This window comes from Nanorana parkeri, unplaced genomic scaffold (genome assembly GCF_000935625.1).
Source record: "Nanorana parkeri isolate BGI_ZX_2015 unplaced genomic scaffold, ASM93562v1 scaffold16, whole genome shotgun sequence".
In the NCBI taxonomy this organism is placed as follows: Eukaryota; Metazoa; Chordata; class Amphibia; order Anura; family Dicroglossidae; genus Nanorana; species Nanorana parkeri.
Genome location: NW_017306284.1, coordinates 4,091,188 through 4,098,639, shown reverse-complemented (window position 1 = coordinate 4,098,639; position 7,452 = coordinate 4,091,188). Strand labels below are relative to the sequence as shown.

At 41.9% G+C, this 7,452-nt stretch overlaps 1 pseudogene; it reads right to left on the bottom strand.

The window, feature by feature from the left end:
- Positions 1-4,368: 4,368 nt before the first annotated feature.
- Positions 4,369-5,346, bottom strand: LOC108789113 (annotated as a pseudogene).
- Positions 5,347-7,452: the final 2,106 nt, after the last annotated feature.

The following is a 7,452-nucleotide window of genomic DNA, read 5'->3' as shown; positions in this document are numbered from 1 at the left end:
ATGCTTCTGTACCACACTGACCGCACATTACTAATCCGGCTTGTTCCTGACCTGGCTTCAGCTTCTCACACCAGTACTACCTGATCTGCTATCAGTCACCAGCTACCTCCGGCATCCAGCCATCAGCACCATCATCTCCGGTGTTTCAAGCACTCGTATCAGCCACAGGCACTCGGGCCCTTCTCTGTCTGTTCAGCTGCTGTCTCATCTCCAGTAGGGTTCAGACGAGAGCTCGACACTACATTTCCATCTCACTCGTGCTTCATCCCAGCAGATTGCAGATATGGAATGTCCAGTCGGGTGTGGATTGTGTTTTACCAGCTTTACAAACAATCTTGTATTTATAAGGAAGCATTTTCAAAAAACTAGATATCTTTCAAAACTTCTATTATACAGGTGCTCACAGTGTAAACAGTGTTCAGTTCCTCATTCCCAACATGGGTATTCATGGCGCTTTGCAGCCTCTATTCTGGTTAGACATGTGCAATTCGTTTTGTTCCGAAATTGCATTTTGGATGAATTTTCGGAAATTCGGACATTCGCATGCATCCAAATTTCTTTCCGAATTTCATTCCAAATGAACTTTTATTGTTGAATGTCAACTTTAAAAAAAGCATGGTGTTCCCCTCCCCAATTGATACCAGACCCTTTAGGTCTGGTAGGAATGTTAGGAGGGGGACCTCCAATGTCAAAATATAAAAAAAAGCATAGGGTTCCCCTCAAAAGTCATAACAGACCCTTTAGGTATGGTAGGAATTTTAAGGGGGACACCAAAGCCAAAAATATCCTGCCAGACCCTAAATCCGAGGCTCCCCCACCCCTGCACCTTACCAGGCCACATGCCCCCGACATGATGAGGGTGCTTTTCCAAAGGTGATGTCTCCCACTGCGATGAGGACAAGGGTCTTGGTGGTTGTGGGGGTCTGTGGGAAGGAGGGCTTATCTGGATGCTCCTTTTCATAAAGGGGGCACCCTGATCTCGCCCCTCCCCCTTGTGAATGAGTAAGGGGTAGTTGTTACCCTTACTCATTCACCAAAGAGTTAAATCTAAAGTAGACCACAATTATGAAAAAATCCTTAAATTGAACAAAAAACACAAACACAGTTCTTGATAATTCCTTTATTGTAAAAAAAATGTCAAATGATGTAATCCACAGGTTAATCACGTTTTCCAGGGATGCATGTTCATGTCAATCACGATGAACGATGCCAGCCAACTCGCCGAAATTAAAAAAAGGCCTGACGCCCGACGACCTCTCCACTCCTGACAAACACTCACCGTAAAATGACATCTTCGGGCCGAATGGAAACAAATGGGCGGAGTCGTGACATCATGGGACTTGTTCCACCCATTTGTTGTCATTCGGGACTAGCTGTTATGTAACAACAACAAAGCCTGCTTAAGAATAGCATTCAGGAGCTCCCAAATGCTACTCGTGAGCTCCCTTTCTGTGAGCCGAGATGTTGTTATTATTAAAGTCATTTTTTTTGTAATGCCACTCTGCTGCAATGAAAATTCATTCGTAAATGCTACCACAACCAAAAGTAACATAAATGTTGTATTTGTCCGAATCTGAATCTCAAACCAAATTGACTTTCGAAACAAACGGAAACAAAACAAACTAAATTTTTACCCGGGTTACATGTCTAATTCTGGTGCACTTAGCGGTCCTCCTGCTACCTGCCAAAGGGAAATGCTTCACTTAAACTACACCTGTGCATTACATAATGGCTCCTGATCTTCCTCTCTTCCCGTGAAAAAGACGCTTGCATCGTTGGGAAGGAAATTCCCTGCTCAATGAAAAATATATGGAAGTGAAAGAACCAACACACTGAGAAATAAATATGACAAATTTTATTTCACGTTGCCAGTATGGATAAACTTTCACACCACAGCCACTACATTGGGACTTGTAGTTATTCTTTTTGTGGCACATATGGTGTGGAATACGATACTTTTTAATATTTATTGTTTTTTCGAAGGGCCTGTTCACATTCTCATGAGCTATGCACATGATGGCACCCAAATGCACCTTTGCTGAGTGATGCGTGGTAACACACTAAAAGGGAGACCAAAGGGTGTAACATTAAACATGGCCCCAAAGGTGGACTTAGCCTTTAACTGAAATTTAATTGAAATGGTTGATCAATGGATGAATTACATTATAATTTACTTCACTGCTGTTAAGACTCTCACTGAATTGTTGGAAGAAAACTCTGAATTAAATGAGGACTTGATATGAGAGATTCCATTTATTGACGACCCCTGATATTGAACGAGTTAATTTACGAAGTGGTGGTACAGGTACTGAGTCTGCTTTACATGCCACAATAAATGTACGTCAAAGCTATTTCCAGCACTACAAAACTAAAACTATAGATGATAAAGGGCTTTTTATTTAACTCGTGAACAATGTCAAGCCCTTTCCAATCTACAGAAAAATTATCATATAGTAATTAGGCCATTGGACATGATAGGAAGTAGACGTGGTTTTGGGCAACCCCCCTATATGAATGTATGTTTCAGGAAATTCTGAGAAATCAGCAGTGTTAGGTGGCGAGAGACATTTAAGTAGTAAAATTAAAAGAGCACATGTCTCACACCCAGGTTTCTATTCATTTTCTTTTTTATGCACAGAAGATTGAGTTACATATAGAAATCACAGCTGACTTTGACTTGTTTTAGGATCTGCTACCTCTCTGCAGAGTTTCCCTGAATACCACTTTAAATGACATTAAAGTCAAATCCCCCCCCCCCCCCATGCTGCTTTAAGGACCTACCTTAAGTGATGCCTCTTGATCCGAACATCTTCTTCCTTCCAGTCGTTTTCAGCAGTCCCTCCAGCGCTGGTGCAAGCCTCTGATCCAGCTCAGGCTGCTGTCTCTTCCTGTCCCATGCAATCTGTCTGGCGAGCATGCTCATGGCTGCGTGCATTCACTTACGCAGTAGCTCTCCTCCTCTCCCCATCGGTGATCTTCACTGCGCATTCATATCCTCCTGCATCCTCCTCTAAAGCATTGCAATTCTGATCACTCGATCACAGCTGCAAACGTCAGGCTTCTGCACATTCTCTACCAGGCAGAGCTCGTACTGAGGTACGGAGTTTCAGTTAGGAGAGATGGGGGCAGGCCCGGATTTCCCACAAGGCCACCGAGGCCCGGCCTCGGGGCGGCAGAGCGCAGAGGGGCGGCAGTGGTGACCTTGTGGGGAAGTTGCGGGCGAGCACGTCTCCAGACCTAAACCCTATTGAGCATCTGTGGGGCATCCTCAAACGGAAGGTGGAGGAGCGCAAGGTCTCTAACATTCACCAGCTCTGTGATGTCGTCATGGAGGAGTGGAAGAGGACTCCAGTGGCAACCTGTGAAGTTCTGGTGAACTCCATGCCCAAGAGGATTAAGGCAGTGTTGGAAAATAATGGGGGCCACACAAAATATTGACACTTTGAGCCCAATTTGGACATTTTCACTTATTTTGTACTCACTTACTCACTTTTGTTGGCAGCGGTTTAGACATTAATGGCTGTGTGTTGAGTTATTTTGAGGGGACTGCTTGGAATGAACACCTGAGATATATATCAAAATACATTTAATAATATTTTTAACAAATTTAATAACAAATTTTACAACTTGAACACAATATTGTCTGCAACACTGTTATCTTATACCAAGGGTTGAAGCCACTACTTAGTGCCTAACAGTTGATTTTGGGGGCCATCCATGGTGCACCAATTTGTTTCTCCCTATCCAGCCCTAGCAGAAGATGTAGGTATATTTTGTTTGAACAATTTTGCCTAATATGCAAAAAAAAAACCAGATAGGTAGAGTACCAATGTATCCAAAATCTTAAAACAACACATGCTGATTTCTAAATATGTCTGTCTTAGGGGTCTATAAACAATTTGTAGGGCTGTTTACCCTGCTAATACCTGTGAACATTTGCTTTGCATGAATATATACCACAATTCATGTTTTTTTTCTTTTTTTTACAAGTGAAAGGATTTTCAAATGTTTTTACGTAATATCACACTATGGCCCATAGATGGAGATAATGAAGCATAGGAAATAAGTATTTATTTTCTATGTCCTCAGCCCCATTTATTTGTCATAATGCAATATTACATTAAAAAAGTTTGAAAAAAATCCCCTGGTTAAGAAACAACTAAAGGACATTTGTTTTGGCATATATCCACACATAATGAACATTCACAGATATCCTTAGGGCTCCGCCGGGTAGAGGTTCAAAGGACGGTTAGTGTGAATAACGGCAAGTTGTCACGGGCTGTAGCGGGAGCTCTGCTCAAGTGCGACCGTTCAGCGCCATGCGTAAGCCACGCCCCCCAGACATTCCATTTTAATACTATGTACCATTTATGTGCTATAAAGTGATTTCCTAAACCATTTTTCTAGGCTGGGCACGATTCTGTACGATGGAGCATCTTTTATTGTCTTACACATTTTACTGTAGAATGTGCCCCAGTCGTCAGGTATTTTAGGCTTAAATACATTCCTCCACCGGAAATAAGATTGATACCGTTCATTATCTTTGTCAAGTTGTAAAATGTAATCAGCTAACTGCTGGGCACTGGAGAAGTCATCCACATGAATAAAGGAATCTTGAGGAATGAAACGCTCATAGTTTTCACGGGGAGGCCCCATTACAATTGGCACCGATGCCGAAAGAAAAGCATTGTTCCAAAGCTTTTCTGTAATATAATCAGTATCATTAGAGTTTTCAAAAGCCAGGTAGAACTTGTATTTGGACAGAATGAAGGATTGCTTGGGTTTTGTTAATGGCATATGATATTTTCCATAGATGTCAATCTTTATATGATGTTTTAGATCTTCATAGTATTTAACCCTTTTATAACTTGGTTTCCAGTTGCTCACTACCCAAGCTACAAGCTTAGGTTTTTCTGGTATTCTGAAGACTTCAGTCCCATCATATCTCTCTATCCAACCATAAGGAGTGAAGATGTCAGAGTCTGCCCGGTAAGTCATTGTGAGATTAATGATGTTGTCCATCATACTCAGATTTGGGCAATTACTTGGGGACTCCAAATTAAACCAAACCCAGTACTGTTTTTCAGGTCTTGGACTTGGTGGCAACAGTAGATTTGAGGTGCTCACATCTCTGTGGTGGATGACCACTGCATCTGCCAAATGATAAAAACCTCTATTGTCTGTAAATATGCATGGATCACTGTAAGAAACTGGACACTGGCTGAGCAGAAACCATTCCCCAAAAGGTCAGGACCAGAGAAGAATCAGATGTTCTTTTTGTTTTCCTGTTTCTGAAGAAGGTTCAGTAATCCTGAACTGTGGCTGTATAGTATGTCTGCTGCTCATGTTAAGCAGCATAGCACAGACATAAAACACAACAGCCTGTGTAGCAAATAAGAACATAAATTGAAGAAAACTTGGCTGGGTCATTGTGAAATTTACATCCAATAAGAATCTACAAAAAGGAAAATAAAAGTTACCTAACAATGCAATATTTTCTGTAGTGTTGCTAAAAATGGGGATAAAGAGAATATTTACAGCACCAGAACACTTGTCTCACATGTTTATAATACATCTATAGGCTTAAAAAGAAGCTGGAGATTGTGAGGTATTTCATGCTTCTACAACAATGAACTCTTTATTCAGGACAATATTACAATTTTAAAGCATGCTACCTTTTGTTAAAGTGTAAATTCAGGTTTATTGAGAAAAAAAACCCAATCTATTTATTGCTATCCTCTTTCTATCATGAGGAAATAGCTTTCCAAACTGAGTCCTGAATGGCATGTCTGCTTTATTATACAGTAGCTACTTGAACAAAGGCATTGTTCTAACAAGGAGAGTTGAGGTGCCTGCATCCCTTTAGCAGTAAGTAATCCTGGCCATTGGTGTATTTTGGTTTTGTGCTGCCCTAGTCCGGTCCATTCTGTTTAAGACATTTTGCATAACCTGTCAGCTTCTGACAGGTGGTGTTATTAGCAATGCAGAATACCATCAACTGTAGAGGACTACAAATCCCAGTAATACATTATAAAACAAGGCAGAATACCATCAACTGTAGAGAACTACAAATCCCAGCAATACATTATACAGCAATGCAGAATAATATGAAGCTACATTCTCTGTGTTGCTCTGGTGCCGCGACCTGATGTCTCCAGGGTCTCAGGTGAGCTGTGCAGGCTCTCAGGTGGGCTGTGTGGCATATATCATGGGCTGTGCGGGTTCTAAGGGGGACTATATGCTTTTTTGTTTGTGCGGCAATTGTTTTCCTCTATTCCTACCAGGCTTGCAGCATTTTGATTGCACCAGACTGGACCGTAGGCACAATTGCGGCAGGAGGGCGTGGCTATGGTGCCATTCACTTCCATAGCCCACCACGCCCCCTCCTGCCCCACTAAAAAGTGAGCCGGCCGCAATGCTAGCCAGTGCGTTCGGGCCAGAATCGAGCCGGAACGCACTGCTGCTGGTGTGAACGGGCCCTAAGTGGCAGGGTCCAAATGACCACAGGCATGTGGTCCAGCTTTTAAGGGCAGGAACACTGCATCTCTTTCATGGTCCACTGGGCAAATTTGCTGGCAGTTGGGAAGGATTCAGACCAGGCCACACTGATGAAGCTGGTGATGCCACCTCGTGTCCTGCACCTTGATTGACAGCACAGCAACCTCTCCCCTCTTCTCCTCACTGGCCTCTGCCACCCCTGTAAACACTATGACGCGTTTTCCAAATGCCATATATCTTTATGTCACACACAATGGCTAAGGAGCATATTCTAAATAAATAAAATGCCAACATTTTGTGTTTATCTGGTGCAGGGGTCTAATGTCATTCTGACTTTCAGCTAAAGTACCTTACACATGAAAAGTGTGCTGAAAGTCAGGGCCGTAGATAATTTTTTTTCCTGGGGGGGGTTCAGCTTCCTCAAATTATAAGATTTTATGTAGCAGACACACCAAGGTTTGAAAAAAATATACCGGCCATATCATTCCTAAACCAATCCTTTACCCTGAGCAATACCGATTTTTTTGTTCAACACCATATGGATAAAAACCATGTTTTCAAAAGACTTATAATTGGTACCAATTCACACAAACCACTTGGTATACACTTATTGGGATTTTTTTTTACCAAAAATATTTAGCAGAATACATTTTGGCCTAATTTTAGGAAGAAATTTTATTTTATTTGATATTTTGTATAACAAAAAGTTGAAAATATTTATTTCCACAATTTTTTGTCTTTTTTCATTTATATAAAAAAATTTAATAAAAACCAGCAGCGATCAAATAGCACCAAAAGCTCTTTTTGGGTAAACGTGCACGGCCGTATCGGGCAGCTCCCAGGAAGGACAGGTGCTGCGTGTGATTAGTACGCAGCCCCTGTCCTTCTCTATGGGAGTACATGACCATACGCCGCCCTACGCTCACCCCAAGTGCAGGTCCGTATGGGTGCAGG